Below are 23,171 nucleotides of genomic sequence, written 5' to 3' on the forward strand. Positions count from 1 at the left end.
TGACGTGATGCCTTAGTTCCCCATCTCTACAATCACAATAATGCCACTTTCCCTCCCGGGGTCAGTGTGACGATAAATGCATTAATGTTTGTGAAGCAGTCAGATGCTACAGTGATGGGGAAATTAGAACCAGAGGGGTATGGAAACACACTTTTCCAGTGAGTTTCACAGCTGACAGCAAAGGAATGTGGGACTTAGGAATAATAGATTCAATTCCATGTTCTTCAGGGGAGTGATGTCTAGTTGTTATTTGGACACTTCTGCCCATCCTCCAGTAACCTCTCCCTCTTCTGCTGCTATCCACCTACCCCCTGCCAGCTCCTGTTCTTTACTCCCCACTCTAATCCTGCCCCTGTCCCCACTCTGCTCCTATCCTCCCCCACCAGTTCCAGTCCTGTGCCCCCTTTCCCTGTCTCTTTCCTCTGTCTCCCTCCCTTTGCTCCAGCCCTTATCCCTTGCTTCTGCCAATGTTCTCCCCACAACCTTCTTCCAACCCTGTTCCTATTGCACCTCCTCTTCTGTCTCCCTCTGCTCCTGCCTCCTTCCTACTCCCAGCTCCTAACCCTCCACCCCCAGGCTCCTATCCTCCCTTCCCCCATTTTCCTTCAGTCTTCACCTCTCTGCATCTGAGTCAGGCACTTAGTTTTCTCCTCCTTCTCCTCCTCCTCGATGCTTGGGCACCCGCATGGCAAGAATTGGGAGCACAGGAGAGCTAGTCACCTTGTTGCCAGTTCTGGTTCCTGTTGCCATAGTGGCCTCTATAGCTAGGAGGAGCAATAGCAGGGAATGTTTTGCTCAGCCTTTGTACCCCTGAGTGGGATCACACTCATTTGATCAGTAAGGATGATCCATGCACAGTCTGGTCACACACAGGAGCTGTTGGGGGCTGGAGAATTTAGCAGTAGAAAGTATCTACCAAGCATGTGTGAATGATGATTTTTCAGAACCTTATGTTTTGACCAAATTTGGGCACAGTTTCATGGGAAGAGCAATAAGCACATCCATAACACAAAGGCAATCCACCTACCAAATTTCAAGTGCCTGCTCCAAAGTATGAAGATGCTAGTTTCTGAATGAAATGGTTATATGCACTCTTTTACCATCGGCAAAATAATCTGTTTTTCCCTAACCTTGTTCTGAGAAACAGATTAACTGGTTTAGCTGAGATTTTCCCAAAAACTTCAGTCTGAAGCAAAGACCTGCTGTGGAAAATTTCAGCTCAGGAAATTCAAATTTGGAAAAGTTATAAGCAACTGAAAACAAGATTTTATAATGGGAAGCATCAAGCAACCTTAAATACAGGTGTTACTACCTGCACTGCATGTTTGTTTGCTTGTTTATATTAAGTGTGAGATTTAATTCCAACACCAGTAGTGCTGTTTTACTGTAAGGAGCAGATTTTTTATAATCTTGAGTAAAAGATTGGGTTAGATTATGTTTGCACACTAGCTCTCTGGTAAGGACAGTTCTCTGATGAAGCATACTGTTGTAGGAGCAGCAGTGATCTGTATGCTCTGTATAACCTGTATGTTCCAAAGGTCTGTTACACCTTCTCTCCCCCTTTTGTCTCCTCTTCCTCTTTCATCTGACATTCATCTGATGAAGTGGGTATTCAGCCACGAAAGCTTATGTTTCAATACGTCTGTTAGTCTATAAGATGCCACAGGACTCTGTTGCTTTTTACAGATCCAGAATAACATGGCTACCCCTCTGATACTCTCCCTCTTTGAATACTTGTGAAGTGGCTTTCCCCCTCTCCCTCCCTCCTGGAATGCTTGTGGGATGAATGGGCTGCTTGAACAGCTGGAAGATCAGAAGAGCTCCCAGGTAGACAAGGTGGCTGGAACTCTAATTAGGCAGTGATCACACACCCAACGCATGGGCACTGTCCAAGGTGGAGTGTGACCAACCAGACGTGGCCAAGTCATCTCTAGTCGCAGGCCATGAGGACCAGGTCTTTAAAAGGGGAATGGGCCATGTGCTCAGGAATGCACTCACAAGCTTATACCTCCCACGAAGGCCCGTTGCCCGGACCGCCTGGCCAGTGGTTTGCTGCATTGCACTGCATTGCATTCCATCGTGCCTCGGGAAGACTTGCCTTCATCGCACTATCCATCGCTGCACTGTGGGACACTTACCTTGAAGGAGCCTGACATCTCCAGCGCTGTGCCTGTCCTGGGAGCGTGAGTATGCGAGTATGAGTGTGACGCTCTTCCCCTTTCTTTTGAGCTTAGCTCTCAGTATAATAAACGTGCTGCTTTCTGCCAAACTCTGGTGGGTCATTATCCTCCCTAAGCTTACTAGCTGGCCCAATTTCAGGTAACACATACCACTACCACAACTACTGTACACAAAAGTCTTACACCACAATCTTAACTCTCCCTTACTATGGATACCAACTCTCCAGTACACCCTTTACCAAACTTCACCTTTTAAGCATGCCAGACTTCCACAACTGATAGCAAGGGACAGGCCGAAGCAGCATAGTCCAAGCAGGAGGGTACTGAACTAGGACTCAGGAGACCTGGGGTCTATTCCTAGCTTTATTATTAACGTGAGTCAATTTGCCTTTCTGTTTCTCCTCCTTTTCTTTTTCTATTTTGTCTCTTTAGATTGCAAGCTTTCCAGAACAGGACTGTCTCTTACTTATGCGCTTTTACAGTGCCTGGCACAATGGAACTGGCTGGGGCCTTTATGTGGTCCTGTAATACAAATAATAATAAAGGAGGGTGCAGAAGGGGAGTGCAGAAGGAAAAGTTGAGGAATCGTCTGGGGGGTGTTTTGGTAAAGGGGGTGCTGGAAGTCTGGCATCCCTATGAGGGCAGAGTTAAGACTGTGATGCATGCAGTGGTAGAGTCCCTTCCTCTGGGTGAAGTAGAGGGTAAATACCGTGATATGGCTTAACTTTTCATTTCCTTGGTTTTGTGGGTTTGTGACAGGCGTACTATGTGTATAGCAACCTTAAATATTTCATAATTTTTTTTTTGCGGTATGATATATTTTAGGCCTGGATGGAGTTAAAAGGAGATGTGAGGGGAGAACTGCGCTGGGCCCTGTTGAGACTGGGAACATGTAAGAGATCTGTGGGGTTAGGTCCAAAGAAGTGGAGGGGAGGCTGGGTGAGATCCTACTGAGGCAATTGCATGGATATATGGAGGCAGGAGAGGTCAGACAGAGCCACACTGAAGCAACTGGGTCTGAGTACTTAGAGGGGTGTACATACAGAAGTGGAGAGGAATGAGATGGCTGAGTGTGCAAGATGAGTACACAGAGGTGAGGGGACTAGATGCAGCTGCAGTGAGAGGAGGGTGTGTATGAATGAGATGAGAGTATGCTGAAGTAGGGGGAATCAGACAGGGCTGTAATGAAGGGGATGGATGTGTACAGAATATACACGGAGGTGGTGGGCAGGAGATGGGTCCTTTGTGAAGAGTGTGGAGTGGATACACAGAAGTTGGGGGACTGGATGGAGCCACAGTGAGGAGGTTGTATGTATGTGTGTATGGTTAGGTATATGGCGATGGGGAGGACTGGACTGGGCTGTAGTGAGGACGACTGGGTGTAGGTATGGGGATACAGAGATGGTGGGGTGAACACAGCCACAATGAGGCGGCTTTGCATGTAGACACAGGATCAGACAGATTTCTAGTAAGGCATGTGGGTGTGAGTATGGGGACACAGAGGTGAGGGAATTCGATCCACAGTGAGGAAGGTGTGTGTATGTGTTTGTAGTTGTAGATGTAGGTACCAGTCACAGCTGTAATTGTGTACGGTGGGTATGTGCAGAGCTGCAAGTGTCAGGCATTAGGGTTGACAAGGCTCCAGATGCACAAATGGCATGTCTGCCCACAGCCCTGATGAGGTGTCAGTCACTGCAGGCTGCAGTGAGGCAGCCGGGATTCCCCATGCAGAGCCTCTTCCTGGTCTCAGAGCTGCTGTGGTACCTGTAAAGCAGCTAAGCCAGCTGCTTCTCTTCCCATCTAGCTGCTCTCGGCTGGCTGGCTGGCAGAGATGGTGGCTGGTACTGGCTGTTGTAGCACCGCACTGGTGGGCAGGTCAGGGAGGGGAATGGAAGAAGCTGGGAATTGGGGGAGAGGAAAAACAATATCTGTGAGGGATATCACACAAAGGGCTCTAAACAGCTGGGCAACTGTGTGCAAAAGCAGGGGTGTGTGTGTTGGAGGGGGAGGCTGGTAAAGGCAGAAACAAGGGGGCTGGATGATGTAATAAGCAGAAGGGTGTGGGGGAGGTGGGAACCAGTGGTGACCATAGTAAGGTTAGGGCCTGCATACACTGATGCAGGGAGGGGCAGAAGGGGACTGGATGGGGTGGTAAAGAGGAGGCTGGAGCTTGGGTAGGTACATGTGTATGTCTGGTGAGGAATGGAGCTGGAGGAGGTCTTAGTAAGGCTGGGGGTGGGAATGGACGCTGGGTCTGAGAGAACTGGCTAGGGGCGTAATGCAGAGATGGGGGCAGTGGGCACGCGCAGTTGGAGAAGACCAGAAGAGAGGGGAGGACTGAGGGGGCTGGGAAGGTGCGTTGGCCAGGTAGGTGCTGGCTGGACCAACGAGGAGGGTGGGGAATTTTGTGGAGGTGGCTATGCAGGGGGGGGGCGGGCACTGGACAGGGCTGGAGTGAGGAGAGGAAGAGGTGGGCACATGGGCAGGGATGGGTAGGCGAGGGTGGAGGGAGCTAGCCCATTCCCCTCTGAAGCTGCAGGCTGGGGCTGGGGAGGAGACAAGCAGGGGGCCGCATATTCTCTAGGCTTAAGGCTGCTGGCGACATTTCCCAAGGAGCTGGCAGGCCCTGCGAGAGGCAAAGGCGGCAGCAGGAGACAGCACCGGCCATGGCAGAACCCACCGCCCCGGGGCTGGGGCTGGGGGAAACGCGCGCCCACAGCTCTCCTCGCTGCCTGGAGGGAGGGGCTGGCTCAAGTGACTAGAGGTCATGAATATTTAATAAGCAAATTCAAATGAGTCAGTTGCCAGGGCAACCTGAGGCCTGGCCGCTGCCTGCTGCTCACACCAACCTGGAAGCCCGGAGGGAAGCAGGAAGGCTGCGGGTCGGCCTGCGTGGGGCACCCCCAGCTCCTTCACCTCTGCGGGGGCAGAGACTGAGTCTTTTCCCCTGTGGGGCGGGGGAAGATGTGCTGAGCTCCTTCCACCTGTGCTGGCAGCAGGAGATAAGCAGCAGGTAGGAGTCCGAGCCCAGGGGCTGGCTGCCCCCGGGAGCATGTTTGTACCAGAGGCTGTGGGGGAGACACAGCTACCCTAGGGCAGGAGAAAAGGGAAACCGCAGGAAGTGCCTTTCCTGTGCCCATAGCGCGCCCCCTTGCCCAAGCAGGCACTGGGATGGGTGTTGCCATACTTCAGCCCCTTCGTGCCTAGGCGTGACGAGGAGCTGCCCATCCTGGTAAAAACAGCGAGGAGTCCTTGTGCCACCTTGGAGACTAAAGCATTTATTTGGGCATCAACTTTCATGGGCAATAACCCACTTTAGCCCATGAAAGCTGATGTCCAAATAAATTTGTTAGTCTCTAAAGTGCCACAAGGACTCCTCCTTGTTTTTGCTGATACAGACTAACACGGCTACCACTCAGAAGCCCAACCTGGTGTTTGTGGGATTCTCCTTACTTTTGAGGGGTGACCTCCACATCATTTCCCAGTCTGGGCAAACATGGTTCTGTCTTTGGGGTGTTGCATCCTGGCGCAAGATCCTTATAATATAACAAAGTAGTGTCAGACCACGAGACTGCATAAATATCTTAGCCATGGTAGCCTTGCTGGTACTCTTAGCTTTCCACTACCTGTATCTTAATGATATGTCTCTGTGCCGCACATGTTGCGGGCTGCTATTTGCTTTCCAAGCCATTTGCTGTGAAGTTTGTGTTATTGAGACATTGCATTTTGAACACCAGACAGGGAGCCAGAAACTCCTGGATTCTAATCCTGGCTCTGTTTATTGTGTGACCTAGACAAATCCCTCTGTTTTTTGTGCCTTTTTTTCCTTATTTATAATATGAGGGTGATAACACTTGCTTACTTGATGGGGGTGTTCTGAAAGTTATTTAATGTTTGTGTAGTTCTTGGAGAATAGAAATGCTATGAAGTGTAAAGGACTATTCATTATTATTATTTATTAGTAACATATGCCCAATTGAACAGGAGGCAGCAGGCACTGACTGGTACAGTTAAACTCATACAATTATCTGAAAAGACTGGGAACACTGATTTAGACAAGCCTTTCAGAATAAGCAAACATCTTTTTTAGTGAATTTGTCTAATAAAATCTAAGGTTTTAAGACTGAAGACAGTTTGTGTTCCTGTACTAGAGCATCTACCATATTGGAGGGGAAAAAATCCTTTATACAGAATATTTGATGTTCTCTGCTTCTTTCAGGGTTGACAATTAATCTGTTTGGTTTTTTTTTAATTGTGCATTTAAATTGTACAAGTCTGTGGAGCTTTGAGGGGAAGCATATTGACATATAAATAACCCAGGCTAATCCCAAAATGTAGGGAATTATCCCTGATTATTTTAAGAGATGGGAATAATTTATTATTCATAGTTTTTGGCTGCTTCTGAAATGGACAAAGACATTTATTTATTTAGTAATTGCAAATGCTGGTCCTGTAGCGCATTAGGAGCCTGATTCTGCATAGGTGCTGTGCATTCTCAACGCCTGTTGACCTTCCTGGGAGTTCAGCACCATGCTGGACGTGCTTATCACTTTACAGGATCGAGACATAGTTTATTCAGGTGCAGTATGCTCCCAATGCACTATTGGGAGAGTGTTTGGGATGCCGCCTGTTGAAGGCAAGATGGTACATTGTGCCCGTGAGTTCCAACTAGAGAGTGCATGCTCCAGGGAACATGGCCAGCACTCAGCCATGAATCTTCTATGTAATACAGAAGGCCTCCATATTGGGTACCTATTTTGTGCAGTAATTTCCTGAATACTTTAGTTGTTTTCTTCATGAGAACAAATGTGACTGTTCTAATGTAAACATCTATTGCATTTCTCATTCTGACAGTTTTTTCCAGACAATACTTTCTGCAGTGAACATGCAGTAAATGTTGGTTTCAGCCTTTTGTCCAATGCTAGGCTAAAACAAACACTTTTCTTACCACATTGAGTCAGTTTGCTTCTTATGGCCACAAAGACAACTATTGTTTCTGGCGTTCAGTAAATAACTGTTGCCGGGCCCATCAGTTGTACTTTATTAAATCCTTTACCTCGTCCTGATTACTTCTGGAAGCTACCTTCAGTCTTTATTTCTTTATGCTGTTCTAAGTTATATTCGATTAGGTACTGTCATATTTTTATGATATATTGAGCACAGTCCTCTGCTGTTGTGGCTGATGAAGCAACAATTTTTCTCCCATTTATTACAGAATACTCCAGCCTTTAGAGTCCACTTTCCTTTTTATTTTCTTTTTATTAAAGACAAGCATCTTAATGTTGTTTTAATAGGACATGGAGCAGGCACATGAGACACTGCACTAGAAGCCCATTTGCTATTAAAGACCAATGGAGATGGATGAAAGTGTGACTAGTAAAAGAAAATTTCCATAAGAGGAGTGGGAGATGGATATGAAAAGAAGACAAAACAACGGTGGATAGAAAAGAAAAGGTGAAAGATAAAAGCTAGGGGTGAATGACTTTACTTTGTTTGTTAAAAAATTACAAAATACCCACAATGTTTCAGGCTTCTGCATTTTTTAAAATCTTTTTCTATAACACTCTCTATCTCTCTCTCCCACCCTCCATCCTCTAATCAAGTACCTGGATAAGAAAGCAGTGTGCAGTCATGTCAAAGTTCAGGATTGTTGTAATCTAAAAGCCTTGCTGATGCGGTCTCTCCCTGTGTTTGAGCTTTAGATAATATTCATTATTTTCAGCAAGTCACAGAGGAAGAGCAAATAATGTATAGAACTAATGACCTAAGCACTGGCTCTGGTATAAAGTGTGGTGGCTGTGAAGTGTATTCTTCAGTGATAGGATTGCATAGATTCATGCTGCTGAAGACTGACGTGTGCATTCCCTGACATCTTGGCAGCAGCAGCTCCGGGCACCAGCGTGCGTGCCTAGGTAGTCAAGCCATGGAGGGCGCCCTGCTGGTCGCTGCAAGGGCGGCAGTCAGGCAGCCTTCAGCGGTATGCCTGCGGGAGGTCTGCTGGTCCTGCGGATTTGGTGGCAATTCAGCAGCGGGTATGTCAAAGCCGCAGGACTGGCGGACTTCCCGCAGACGCGCCGCTGAAGACAGCCTGCCTGCTGTGCTTGAGGCAGCAAAAAAGCTAGAGACACCCCTATATATTGGAGGAGTAGTTGCTGATCATATGTTCCTCTGTAGCAGGAAGTGGGAGAACAGCAGTTTCTGGTGTAAGGATCTGGTGTCCTATTGAATGAATCTGTAACAAAATCTTTTGGTCTGTATCTTTCCTCGGTGGAGTGTTCATGTGTCAGTGGAAAGAATAAAAAAAAAGTCTATGATGTCAGCAAGCCACCTTTCATGACACTGTGGGTCAGATTCAGTATGTAAGCTGTCCTTTGACCAGATGTGAGTTTGGCTTCTCCAGGGTGGGTAACTACTTGTTCCATTGTCTAACTGAAACATATTTTGGGACAGAACTAGAATACAGCATCCAATCTTTTCAACCTGCAATAGTATAAAATTGTTAATGCTACAAAATTATATGAATAAAATTCCTCAGCTTGGAGTTACTACATTTCATATTAATGTGAAAGGTTTGATTTTTACTTCTGAGAATTATAGATATGTTATTCTTGTTAGAACATCCTTGAGCAACTCACCAACATGAATTTAGAAGTACTCAACTGACTTAAATTTGCTAGAAAAACTGAGTCTGGTTAGTGTTTTTGTTACCATTACATGTTCACAGAACACAGTAACAAATCCACCAAGAAGTATTTGATATGACATAGGCTACACATAGTTGCCATAATACAAGTTGGAATTTGATTTGCCATGGCAGGTATCATATAAAGGCTAATAGAACTGCATTAAAAATGGAAAATCATGGCTCAGGAGCTAAGCTCTTTTAAAGGGCACTGTCTGATTAAAAATGAATATTTAAAAAAAACAGATGGCTTTGCTTGTATAACTATTAACATCTCAGGTTATTAAAACTGGAAGAATGTTAAAAATGTAACTTACTTTTCACTGCATATCTGGTTTATTTCTTGCATTACATTGATCTTAGACAATTTCACTATTGTTTATAGTTGGTTACTAATCCATTTCATGTCCTCCTTTTTATACAATACCAGTATACTGTAGTGTTTGGATTGAAAATGGAAATGTTTTGTTTGATTATTGTGTATACAATACCTAAATTGATTTGACAGTGTTCCTTTAAATTTAAACCGTTTTCCTTTGCCAATTTTTTGGGAGCATTTTGTAGCCAAATGTGCACCTGAGCCATTTTCTGTTCCCTGATGTTTTCCTTTAACTTCTGCTAGACCTGGTTTTCTTTACCAGAAAACTTTGGTGTAAGCACAGTACTGGAAATGAGGACATTTTATGTCCTAATCTCAACACTCAAAGTGACTCCTTTTGTGGCCATGGCCACAATTCATATGACCTCTCTTCAGTAGCGGATTTAGAATTAGTGGCGCCCTGTGCTCAGCTTCATTTTTGGGGGCTTTCCTTGGGACCCAGCCAAGAAAAAGAACATTCTGTCATCTCCCCCCTTCCCCCGTTTTTTTCATTCTTTTTTTCTTCATCCTCCCCCTATAAGTAATAGAAAGTAAATGAAAATAAAGTGAGGTACCTTGATTGTTTTTGTAATCTAACTTATTTTTCCACACACCACTTGAAAATCACTGAGGTCTCGGAGGACCACTTAATGGTCTTTCCAAATATTGTTTATGCTGTTAGATAACTATTGTAAAGCACTTTGGATAAGAGCGCTTTATTTAAAAAAAATGTAAAAAAACATTGAGATGTGGGGTCTGGCTAGGACTTAGGGTGTGGAAGGGGGCTCAGGGCTAGAGGTGCAGGGTTTGGGAGGAAGTTGTACTTGTATGAGGTAAATTGAAAAATAGTTTCTTTTGTTCATCGTTTTTACAATGCAAATATTTGTAGTAAAAAATAGTAATATAAAGTGAGCAGTGTACACTTTGTGTTCTGTGTTGTGATTGGAATCAATATATTAGAAAATGTAGAAAAACATCCAAAAATATTTAATAAATTTCAATTGGTATTCTATTGTTTAACAGTGTGATTAAAACTGAAATTAATCACGGTTAATTTTTTGAGTTAATCATGGGAGTTAACTGTGATTAATTGATAGCCCTAGTATAAGTACAATGTGGCACTAGTTGTAAAAAGCTCTCCTTTAACTGGACCCCTTGTTACTGCCCTATTGTTATATGAGATACCTGGGTTCCATTCCCAAACTGCGGATGCTAGAAAATGCTTTGAAGGCAGCACACTTAAGGTGTGCCTTCACTGCGGAGTTAACTATGCAGACTGGCACTCACGTAAACCTCACCTGGGTGTGGGCAGCCATACTGCAAAGCCACACCTGAGTGACTGTGTCCTCTCTGGTGCTGCGCTCACCCTTCTATGTTCCTTGGATTTCTGTGAGCATATCCCAGGATTCTTTGTGCTGCAGTAGATTAAGCTGCATTGGAATTCTTTCCTAGTAAATTACTGGAAAACTTGTCTGTCCTTGTGGGCACATTTGTTGGGGGTAGGCAGGAAGGGAATTGTGGGAAGGCATTGGAGGACTATCAGCCCTCGAGTGATTTAGTCTGTGTCCTCACGGCAATGTGGGCAAGTTACCAGTCTATTGAGTTAAAATGGCACTTGGGTTTTAGCCTACCAGGTTTAAAATACCACTAAACTCAGGTGAGAGGGTTTTGTATGTGGATGGGTGAGGGGTTTGAGCAACACCAAAGTAAAAGCCAAAGCAAGCTCTGCAATGAAGACATACTCTTAGCATTGGGACGGTGTTTTGTATTGCTTTATAATTACCACGCACAGTCCAGACTGCCTTTGGTTATAAAGGATGTTGAGCTTCTGGGTCTAGAGGAGGGAGTAAAATGGTGGGGCTGTAAACCTTAATATCCCTTTTGGGGACAGAAAAGCACTCCCACAAATGCCAAAAGACGGAGATTTATTGTTGGTTTTTGTTTTACTGTTGTGCCCATCTGCTTTTCACACTCTTACCTTCCCAACTCTCTTCTTTTTCTCTCTCAGATCAGATTATTTAAAGTGCTGTTCTCTCTGAAAACAGATAGTAAAAATGGCATTGTGGTTTCTTAATTTATTGTTTTTTAATGAGCATATAACGCTACAAGTTCCACTCACTTTGAGTGAGAAGGTAGGTTTTCCAGACGATTGTCACCAGATCAGGATTTGTTCCTGGATCACCAAAGGTTTGTTGGTATAGTCAGGATCATGTTATCAGCTTGATATCAAGTGAAAGAGCAGGAAACCACTTTGATATAACAGGTGCATAGCTCAAACATGGACAAGTTTTGATTTTCTCACCTGATATAAATAATTCTCAAATAAATGTGAATGTTTTTAAATATAGCTGTGGGTTTGTCTCTCTTGTAATGGTTATTTCCTGTGAGGGTGTTTTAATCTTCTTTCCTACCTGATAATCTTTGAAATGAAAGATTCTGTGGTTAAAGTGCACTGTTACTTTGTGCTCTCCCCTGCCTTCCCATAGACTGTAAGATCTTTTGGGCAAGGACTGCTTCTTTGTTATATGTTTGTATGATGTACAATAGGGCCTTGGCTTCTAGGTGCCGTTGCAGTACAGATAATTAATAATAAAGCATAGCTATAAAGCATAGCTATAAAACACTCCATTATTAAGGCATGTCTGGGATTAGCTCTGTTTATTCTTATTTCTTAGTGACAAAATATTTTAAAGAAAACTGTTCACTTGAGGATTATCCCCAGCCTGGATATAACAGTTTTAAAGTAGGTCACATTTGGGGTTTGAATTGATGGATGCAAGTACTGTTCCTTAATCTTCACCATTTTACAAGCAGTCTGTTGTTGAACCATATACAACTTTATATTCAGTGCAGCAACTGGTGGAATTCTGTAGAATCAGTACAGATTAATTGACAAACAAGTTTCCCTTAATTAGAGAGTGATCTTGCTCTGATTCTTAGCACACCTAAAATATCATGTCTAGTAGCCTTATCCAATGCCTTCTGAAGTCAGTGAGGGCTTTCCGATTGATTTCTTTGGGCACTGGATTGGGCTTTAAAACATGTTCCTAAATGTTACTTTCTTTTCTAGAATATGGGCAAATCATAATTTTTGTATATTATTTTTCAGGCTACATGCTGAGGAAGCAATACTTTTTTGTTCCCAGTTGTTAAATCTGCTATGTAAGAGAAGAGAACCCTGGAGGTAACTTTGCTTTTCGCCAGTATACAAAGATTTGAACATGGAGTAGGGATAGAAATGGAATGGTATGGTATTCTGGTGCTTTCAGCACTATTCAGTCTCAGTTCTGCAGTCCAGTCCTAGCATCAGAGTCTCAGATCTTGGATTTTGTGTTTTAAGTCTTCTAAGCGAAAGCTAGTCTAATTCCTTAGTCTATGTGGAAATGAGGTCAGAGACGACTTTAACTTCAACTTCAGTTAGACCTATGAGACTTTATGCTAACTTGGCATGGCTGATTAGGAACGGGGAGACCTTCAGACTTCTTTCTGATAGAGTTGCTATGAAGAAGGAATATAAAGCATTGGAAACTCACAGGGATGGCTTTTTATATTCTAAATTATTAAGGCCACATTTAGGCAAAACTTTGCTCACATGCTTAACTTTACTTACAGTGAATAGTCTCACTACTCACTGTGTGTAAAGTTAAGTGTGTGAATAAGCCTTTGTAGGATCAGGGCCTAAAACTGAATGTTGAGCTGTGTCTTCTTCTGGGCTTGGAAAGTGTTTAGCATGATGGGTGCATCTGCACCTTTAATAATATTTCAGTACATAAAGGTAGCCTGAGAATATTCGGTAACTGCGAAATTAGTACTTGGGTTATTGTCCCTTAAATGTCACAGACGATCCAATGTATATGGAGAGAACTTGCAGAATACTGAACTGTAGATCAAATCTTTACTCAGCTCAAGAGAGTACAATTATCAGTAGACTCCATCCCTTGGAGAGGATTTTGGAGCTGGGGTGTAAAAAGAAGGATATTAAGTACTCCCAGGCAAAAAACTTCATTAAATTGGAGTTAAGACTGAAATTAATACCTATATGTTGGGGATGTGTGGGAGGAATTATGGTTGAAGTTTAGATATACTAACTTTTTTTTTTATTTTTTATTTTTTTTCTTTAAATAAAATTAAGGTTCCTCCGCAACTTTAATTATTTCCCCAGTATTGTGCTCCCTGGTTAGGGTGACCAGATGTCTCAATTTTATAGGGACAGTCACAATTTTTGGGTCTTTTTCTTATATAGGCTCCTATTACCCCCAATCCCGTCCTGATTTTTCACATTTGCTGTCTGGTCACCCTATCCCTGGTGTATCCTCCATGTAAGGGTACCATGTGTTTATGATAAACACAATTAGCTGATGTCTTAATTTCTGTATACCTTGGCATTTTAGCTATTAATCCATGATGATATGGAGAATTTAAACACTGTGGCCCTGATTCACCACTACATCCAAGCTGTGCTCAGATGCAGTGAAGGGTAGTAGCCATGGGAAGTCAATTATAGCTCCCCTATCCTTGGTTGTGTGGTGGAAATTAGAACAGGAAGGGGTGGGCAGTGCTGACCTCCACCACTAGTGTAAAGTCTTACACCAGTGAAGGATCAGAAATAGAAGAGCTCTGTTCGACCACAACCCCTGCTGTCCACATCATTCCCCCAGAAAGCCCCTCTCCTTTCCTTATATTAGGTGTGGGAAGAGGCTGGTGCAGAAGCAAACAGAGCCACCTCTGTCAGATTTCTGCTACCAGAGGGTCTCCCTGTGCGAGAGTAATTCTCTACCAGCACACTCTGGCCACTTTGTGCCACAGCAGCCAGTGAATCTAGCCCTGTATCCTTTGGCGCAGGGGTGGGCAAACTTTTTGGCCTGAGGGCCACATCTGGATGGGGAAATTGCATGCAGGGCCATGAATGTGGGGCTGGGGCAGCGGGTTGCAGTGCAGGAGGGAGTGTGGGGTGTAGGAGGGGGTGTGGTGTGCAGGAAGGGGCTCAGGACAAGGGGTTGGGGTGGAAGAGGGATGTGGGGTGTACAAGGGGGCTCATGGCAGGGGGTTGTTGTTCAGGGAGGGATGCAGAGTGCAGGAGGGGGCTCAGGGCTGGGGGTTGAGGGCTCAGGGCAGGAGATTGGGGTGCAGGAGGGGTGTGGAGTGCGGCAGGGGGCTCAGAGCAGGAGTTTGGGGTGCAGGAGGTGGATCAGGGCAGGGGGTTGGGGTGTGGGGTGCAGGAGGGGTGTGAGGTGTGGGCTCTCGCCTGGCGCCGCTTACCTGGAACGGCTCAGGATGACAGCGATGCCACGCCGCTAAGGGAGACCCCCTGCCTGCCCTGGCCATATGCCGCTCCCAAAGCAGAGAACCGTGGCCAATGGGAGCTTCGGGTTTGGAACCCACAGGTGAGGGCAGTGTGCGGAGTCCTCTGCCCTCCCCCCACCCCAGGGGCCGCAGGGACATGGTGCCACCAACTTCCAGGAGCGACACAGGGCATGCAGTGTCAGAGGGTGGCAATCCCGCGGGCAAGATCCAAAGCCCTGAGGGGTTGGATCTGGCCCGCGGGATGTAGTTTGTGCACCCCCACTTTGGTGGTTTGTAACCACAGATTGTGGACTTATATTCATTCTGTGGTGTACATAGAAGTGCATAACCTTCTAGTATTCTGCCTCCACAGGCTGCTAACAATAAAAACTATACCAATTGATTCAACTGTGATTTACTGTTTCATTGATTGCTAATAGCACATGTAATGGAGAAAGAACAACATTTGGCAACAAATCACAGAATTATTTAACGTAGAGGCATTTCCAGCACATATTATAAAAATTTCTCACTTTCATCAGAGATCTGGCAAAGTATTATACATCTTGCTCTTTATACATGCAGTGTGTGTGTGTGCAGGCTTTGTATTATATATGCACTTAAAAGCCACAAACTTCTGTTTTATATTTATGTATAATATAAGCTTGTGGTTTTAAAATACACTGCTTTTTTATTTATCTGTGTTACATTTATAAGAAAATGAAACAAAGCTTTCACCTCCAAGTTGCTGGTTCAAATCCAATCTGGGTTAATAGTGTGGGCCTGCTGCATAGAAGTGAATTTCACTCTGAATGAGCATGAAGACTGAACACGCCTCTCACTCAGGGTGAAATTCACCCCTACACAGAGGGCTGGCATAAAGGCTAGGTATCACTTACTGCCTGTTCTTAGAATTCAAGTGGAAGTTTCACCCCAGTGGTATCTCTAGGTCAGGGTTTATGCACACTGCTAAGATGCTGTGAGGAAGCTTTTGCTGTGGCTATCTCAGTCCTGTGGATAAATAGAGGACTTGGCAACTTTCACAAGCAGTAAATTCACACAGGAAGAATGTAAACAATGGGCCAAATCAGATTTTGCACCATGAGTGAATTTGGCCCAATGAATTGAAGCGCCAATTCAGCAAAGTACTTAGATACATACTTAATTTAAAGCATGGGCTAAATTCTCCCATTGATGTCAGTTGGACTGTGTTTAAAGTTAAGTGTGTGCTTCAGTGGTTTGCTGAATCGAGCCTTCATATGGTTGTAGAGCGAGGAGGGCCTGATTCTGCTCTCAGTTACACCTGTGTGAATTGGATATAATTACATTAAAGCCACTGGGTTTTCAATGCTATAGGCAAGAGGAGAATCGGGGCCTGATAGTCCAGATTCTTTATGAAAACAAGAGACGTGTCAGGGACTATGTGAATGGAATGTTTATTAATGCTTTATATGGTGATTGCTCTTAGCCCTTTACAATTTTGTCTTTGAAAACAAGATAGCATTACTGCAGTGGTCACTTCTTTCCCTGTACTTAAGAATAACAAAAGATGAATGCAGTAACATCTAGCTATCCAAGGTAAAAAGCTGTTGAGGGTGACTGCTATAAATAAAAAACATTTTAAACTTTTTTTTATTACACCTGCTAAAATAGAGTAGTGTAGGAAGCTGCATATTATATAAATTTTGCAGGGAATTGTTTTTCCCCTTTAGGGATTGATTAAAGTAACGGTAGTTTCCTGATGACATCATAGCAGATTCCAGCTGCCCAAACAGTCATTTTCCAGAAGAGGTTATCTGCAGTGCACTTACACAGAATTACTCTTAAAAGGGCACTTACCGTTCCCTTAGGACTTTTAAACGTAACTTGGAGTTGAATCCTTGGGAAACACAGAATTCTTTGTTTTCATTTAGTGACGATGGTAGTGCTGGGAGCACAGCCATGGCTTGTGATTCTGCAGTTAAATGAATAATACATAATCATGGATTGCAGGAAAAATTAAATACTTCAGTGTGGTTCCATATATTGAGAAGACAGCAGTATGTTTTTTATAGAGAATTTTCAGACCTGCAGCATAGGAAGAAGATAATGTGGAACTCCAGTGCCATACCTGAAATTAAACTCATTGCTGCTCAGCAGGGCCGGCGCTTCCATTTAGGCAACCTAGGCGGTCTCCTAGGGCACCAGGATTTGGGGGGGGCGGCATTTTGCCACCCTTGGCGGCGGGGAGTCCTTCCGTGCTCCGGGTCTTCAGCAGCAATTTGGCAGCGGGGAGTCCTTCCGCGCGCTGGGTCTTCGGGGGCAATTCTGCGGCGGGTCCTTTTCTTGCTCCGGGACCCGCCGCTGAAGTGCCCCGAAGACCGGGAGCGCGGAAGGACCCCCCCGCCGCAGCATTGCCGCCAACGACCGGGGGCGCGGAAGGACCCCCACCTAAGGCGCCAAAAACCCTGGCGCCGCTCCTCTGCTCAGAGTAACTTTTTGAAGTCATGAGCAGCCAAAAAGCAGAAAAGGCTACTTCTTCAGTGGCTGGCCTAGGAGAGCAGGACTGTGCTTGTTATGGGGTGCTGACTGATTTCTTTGCTTCCTTGGGTAGCTAAGGAAGAGCCTGAAGAGGAGAGAAGAGAGGCTTAACCAGGAGATGAGAGGGAAAGGAATAATAGAAGCACAAGGAGGGATGTGACTGACAGCAGAGAGATGGAAACTGAGGGGTTTTGGCTCCCATTCTTCAGATAAGAACCATAGGGACTATTTCACTGGTCCAGAAGGCACTAAGAGCTAACCAAAGATTTCAGTTTGTCACTTAGAGCTGTCTCAGGATTTCAGTGGCATTTGGTGGCTCATGTGATGACACTAGCACAATGTATACTGAGGAGTTACAACAAAAGATAGCAACAGTGACATTGAGGGACTTACAAATAGTAAAACTTCCAATTCCGGTGTGCTGTGTCCCCCATCTTCCCCTGGGACATTTGGGGCATTCAGCTATATTTATGTTTATATTTGTTAGAACAGCTTTAATATGTAGATCTATACATTTTCCTGGCAGAAAGCTGGATCAGTCTGTGTAGATGTTTTTAAAAACAACAACAGCCTATTTAAATTATGTGGACAAGAGCTTTTGCTAATATGTTGATGTATGAGCTTAGAAGTGCTAATGGCCAGGCACAGACCGAAGGGTGTTTCCCAGGTTTCAAGATAAAAAAGGGGTGAGGTGGGAATGAACATAGAGGCATATGCTTCTGGTAACTGCCATGTCTGAAATGCATATTTATATATATTTAATGAAGAATGCACTACAGCCTCATTAACTCTCTCATAAATTTTTTTAGAAAGACAGCAAAGTCTTGGAGCTTTACCAACTTGCCAGGACCTAATCACATCAATTTACTAGGAAGAAATTGGCAGAAGAGAGTTAATTAGTCTGTTCTACAGGGAGTTCTAATAACACAATAGTCCAAGGACAATTTTAATAATAATCTTTATCACTTATATACTGAATAACCTTACATGTTCATTGTTTTGTACAAGTGATCTTCACAACACACCTATAGTGAATGTAGGTAGGGTCAGTATTATCACCACCTTTTTAAAATGCAGCCAGTGATGTGATTTGTTGAGACTACTCAGTAAGTGTCTGGGAGATTAGAACTTCTGACTCCATGCCCTAACCAAGGGGTCGGCAACCTTTCAGAAGTGCTGTGCCGAGTCTTCATTTATTCGCTTTAATGTAAGGTTTCGCTTGCCAGTCATACAGTTTAACGTTTTTAGAAGGTCTCTTTCTATAAGTCTATAATATATAACTAAACTATTGTTATATGTAAAGTAAATAAGGTTTCTTAAATGTTTAAAAAGCTTCATTTAAAATGAAACTAAAATGCAGAGTCCCCCGGACTGGTGGCCAGGACCCGGGCAGCGTGAGTGCCACTGAAAATCAGCTCACGTGCCGCCTTCAGCACGCGTGCCATAGGTTGCCTACCCTTGCCCTAACCATTGACTTCAGTGGGGCTAGTCATGTGCTTACAGTTAGCCATCCGCTTAAATCTGTTGCTGAATAAAGACCTGTGTCCCCAATCCTGCAATCACTGATGCGTATTCTTAATATGGCATTTATTCAGATGAGTATTCCCTCTGAGGTCAGGAGGACTACTCATAATGTGGATTTCCTGTTTTGTTTTTTGTTTCTTTGATTGGGCTGAGGGTAGTTGTACTTGAGCTACCTTACCTGTTTCAGAATTTAATGTTGTTGTGTAGGATATGGTAGAGCCTGCAACTGTGTAAGAAGTTCAGCAGCCAGTCTGTGCTGAGAGTAGAGGAGAACCCTATGGAAGCTTTAGGATATCAATAGGGTTACAAGAAACCCTAGGGCAGATGCTTAGTGACTTTTGCTGTTGCTGCTGGCTACTGTCTTCCCACAGTTGACCTGTACACAAGATAGCACAGGAGCATGTGCTCACAGAAATCATAGAGTCCATGATTTTCCATCATTTTCTTTAGCTTAATTTTTCCCCCTTACTTCTCACCTGGAAAAAGGAACTTCTGTTACCATATACTGCATATACCTCCTGTGGGTGCGGTAGTTTTGCCAGCTATCCCAGCACATATTTCTGGGATTAACTGGATTTTTGTTTGAGCAGTGTACTTCACCGTTAGGATTCCTGCATCACGGTCTTGTATTTCTCATTTTGGACATTATTCCTCAAATTTCTGTCTCTTGAGGAAGTTTCAAGATGGTTGAAGTGCACCCTAGAAGATTGATATTATTTACTGACAACAACTCTGTTTCAACACAGACAATTTGTAATGAAAATATTGTTCTCTTTACTACTCCAGTAGATATAAGTAACAGATCAATAGCAGGAAGTACAGAATTGGGAGCATCACTTCAGATATTAAACCACAAATTGATCTGCTTGTCAAACCTTAAGTAAGTGCTGCATGAACACATGTGCCAGAGATGGGAGGACATTTTGAAATGTAGCGATGGACTGAAATGATGAGATAAATCATTTCTTTTATGTAAGTGGGTTAACTCTTTGGTGCCATTGTCTGCACACTCCTGCTATTAGCATGGTTGCATTTTGCAGTGATGGATCACATCAATAATTCAGGACTCTCAATCTACACAGCTCCAGAAAAACATACTGAATGTATACAGTAGGCAGACCTGTCACCTGATGGTGATATCTTTGCTAGAATTAAAAGGAACTATAAACCTTTATAAATAATCTAACAAAACAGCCATACAGTAACTCCTCACTTAAAGTCATCCCACTTAACATTGTTTCATTGTTAAGTTGCTGATCAGTTATGGAACATACTCATTTAAAGTTGTGCAATGCTCCACTCTTACGTTGTCTGGCTGCCTGCTTTCTCCACAGCTGGCAGCCTCCCTCCCCCATCCTCCCTAGTGCTTCCCGTCCGTCGGCAGACCCCGTGGATCGGCGCCTTCCCCCTCCTCCCCCCACCTCCTGCCCTCCGCAATCAGCTGGCTTGTGGCATTTTGGAGGAAGGAGGGAGTGGGGAGGAGTGAGGACTCAGCACGCAGGCTCCGCCTCCCTCCCCTGCCTCCTGAACGCTGCAAGCCAGCTGATTGCCCTGGGCAGGAGGCAGGGGGGAAGGAGGAGCCTTGCTTCTCCTGCCTCTTAAACGCTGCAAGCCAACTGATTGTCCCAGGCAGGAGGGAGGCAGGAGGAGCGAGGACTCGGCATGCCTCCCCACTCCCTCCCCTGCCTCCTGGTGGCAATCATCTGGCTTGCAGTGTTTTGGAGGGAGGGGGGAGGAGGGAGGACTCCGTGCGCAGGGGAGCTCCCCCTCCCTTCCCTGCCGCCCGAACATGGAAATCAGCTGGCTTGCAGCGTTTAGAAGGGAGGGGAGGGGAGAGAGGGGGAGAAGCCAGGACGCAGCCTGCCAAGTAAAGGGGGAGAAGGTGGTGGGGGAGAAGAGGCGGGTCAAGGATGGGGGCTTGGGGGTAGGGGTGGAGTGGGCAGGCCGGGGGTTGAGCTTCCAGCCCCTGGTGCTTGCAGAATAGGGGACGCTGCCCTGGAACCTAACCCACCTATTTACATTAATTCTTATGGGGAAGTTGGATTCACTTAACATCGTTTCACTTAAAGTCGCATTTTTCAGGAACATAACTACAACGTTAAGTGAGGAGTTACTGTATTTATTTATCTGTCGTCCATGTGGTCATATATCCATACAATGGACACTGTAGTCCTAGTCAGACACTGGACAATCAATTCTCCAAGCAAAACTAGGTTTCCTTCTATTGCTTTAGTCTTTTTATTTTAGTCTTCTGTTCTGCTTCATATCAGCAAGACCTGACTTTTTTTAACAATTTGGGGACTGGTATTACCCAAAGTTTTGGATAAAGCTAACATTGTCTAGACTAATTGGACCAAATTCTTCCCAGCAATCTGCATAGGAGTATGCAAGAAAATCCACACTGAACAAGGAAGAAGAAGGATCAAAGCTATTTGAATTGATTTCTGGCGTATCTGAAACAGTGGTGTAAGGATACTTCACAAAACTTGGATGAAAAGGAAACAGAGGAGTGTTACCTGACATGGCCTGGAAATCAGAGTTCATGATTCACACTGATATGTACATACTCCCTGGCCAAGGACAGACCATTAATATCTTCCTGTTCAGGTCTAACATAGGGTTTGCCAACCCCATCCCATTCTCTCAGAGATTATTCTCATACTTATTAGGAATAAATTCTCAGTGGGTTGTGTACAGACCTGGTCATGGCAATAACATGGGTGTAATTTGCAGCAGTACAGGACCTATGTACATTTGGGAGCTGTTTATTTGTTTTTCTATGTTCCAGCTGGAATTTGATCCTAGTTTTCAAGTTAAAACTTGCCTTTCATGATCATTGGAATTCTCCTCTGTAGGAACATGTAAGAAAGAGCCAACCATATAACAAAAACAAGACTTGGAGGTTATACTACGGCGTGGGCCTGGCCGCCGCTTCCCGCAGCTTCCATTGACTGGGAACGGCAAACCACAGCCACTGGGAGCTGCAGGCGGCTGTGCAAATGTAAACAAACGGTCTGGCGGCCCACCGGTGGATTACTCTGATGGGCTGCGTTGGGCCTGCAGGCCGCCGGTTGCCCACCACTGAACTAGACCATCCCTGACAGGTGTTTGTCCAACCTGCTCTTAAAAACTTCTAATGATGGGGATTCCACAACTTCCCTTGGAAGCTTGTTTCAGAGCTTAACTACCCTGATAGTCAGAAATGTTTTCCTAATATCTAACTAAATCTCCCTTGCTGCAGATTATTCCTTCTTCTCCCACCTTCAGTGGACATGGAAACAGCTGATCACCATCCTCTTTATAACAGCCCTTAACATATTTGCAGAGTGTTATCAGGTCTCCCAGCTGAGTCTTCTTTTCTTAAGACTAAACTTGGCCTTTTTTTTTTTAACCTTTCCTCATAGGTCAGGTTTTCTAAAGCTTTCGTCATTTTTGTTACTCTCCTCTGGACTCTCTCCAATTTTTCCACCTCTTTCTTAAAGTGTGGTGCTCAGAACAGGACACAGTACTCCAGCTGAGGCCTCACCTGTGCTGAGTACAGCGGGACAATTAACATACTTCCATACGTTGTTGACTCATATTTAGTTTATGATCCACTATAAACTCTATATCCTTTTCAGAAGTACTACATCTTAGCCAGTCATTCCTCATTTTGTACTTCTGTGTTTGATTTTTCTTCCTAAGTGAAGTACTTTGCCCCAACTTTATTGAATTTAATCTTGTTTAATTCAGACCAGTTCTCCAATTTGTCAAGGTCCTTTTGAATCCTTTCTCCAAAGCACTTCAACCTCTCCCAGCCTGGTGTCCTCTGTAAATTTAATAAATGCATTCTCCACTCCATTTTTCAAGTCACTAATGAAAATATTGAATACTATTGGACCCAGGACTTGCCCCTTCAGGACTGCAGTAGATACACCCTCCCAGTCTGACAGTGAATCATTGATAAACTATTGTTTGAGTATGGTCTTTCAACCAGTTGTGCACCCACCTTATAGTGAATTCATCTAGACCGCATTTCCCTAGTTGGCTTCTGAGAATGTAATGTAGGACACTAATCCAAAGGGGCACCAGACCTGCCATAATAACAGATACAAAATCTGCAGCGATATTTCTAATGCTACAATAATCAATACCACTCACAATACACCTTTCAAGATCCATGGGTCCTATGCATGCCTATCACAATATGTAGTGTACCTCCTCCAGTGCACTAAATGCCTCAATAACAACTCGGGGGGGAAACGAGAAAATCACTATGCTCCCAAATGAACTCATGCAGAAAAATGATAAATGACCTGAACAAGAGTTATCTGTAAGCCTGCACACATATACGCACTCTGTTGACTTTGATATTTCAAAATCAGTTGCTATAAGTTTTGTCCAGAGTAGTAGATCTGGGAACCAAATAATGGTCTGGTTCAGTATGAATTAATTTAGACAATTACTTCAATCCTATCACCTTAAACTTTATCTTATTCCTCCCTTGAAACAGGTTTGATTTGTTTTGTTTATTAAAAAAAGACAGTTTCCAGCAGTAGGAACTAGTCGACATGTTCTGACTGATCCAAAGAGCAGTCATTAACAATTCATATCTGTTTCACATAGTACAGAACATCCTATACTG

At 44.2% G+C, this 23,171-nt stretch overlaps 1 protein-coding gene across 4 annotated transcripts in view; it reads left to right on the forward strand.

The window, feature by feature from the left end:
* The first annotated feature begins 7,478 nt into the window (after nucleotides 1-7,478).
* The window catches only part of LRRC56 (leucine rich repeat containing 56), a 119,708-nt gene continuing 104,015 nt past the window's right edge, over nucleotides 7,479-23,171 (forward strand). Inside the window, exons 1-2 of one of the 4 annotated variants that reach the window (XM_050952863.1) lie at nucleotides 7,479-7,654; nucleotides 12,330-12,404. The gene's annotated coding sequence lies outside the window, so the exon portion shown is untranslated. The remainder of the gene's footprint in view (nucleotides 7,655-12,329; nucleotides 12,405-23,171) is intronic. The other 3 variants (XM_050952862.1, XM_050952864.1, XM_050952861.1) reach the window with 3 other exon arrangements.

The sequence above is a fragment of the Gopherus flavomarginatus genome, chromosome 5 (assembly GCF_025201925.1).
Source record: "Gopherus flavomarginatus isolate rGopFla2 chromosome 5, rGopFla2.mat.asm, whole genome shotgun sequence".
Lineage (NCBI taxonomy): Eukaryota > Metazoa > Chordata > Testudines > Testudinidae > Gopherus > Gopherus flavomarginatus.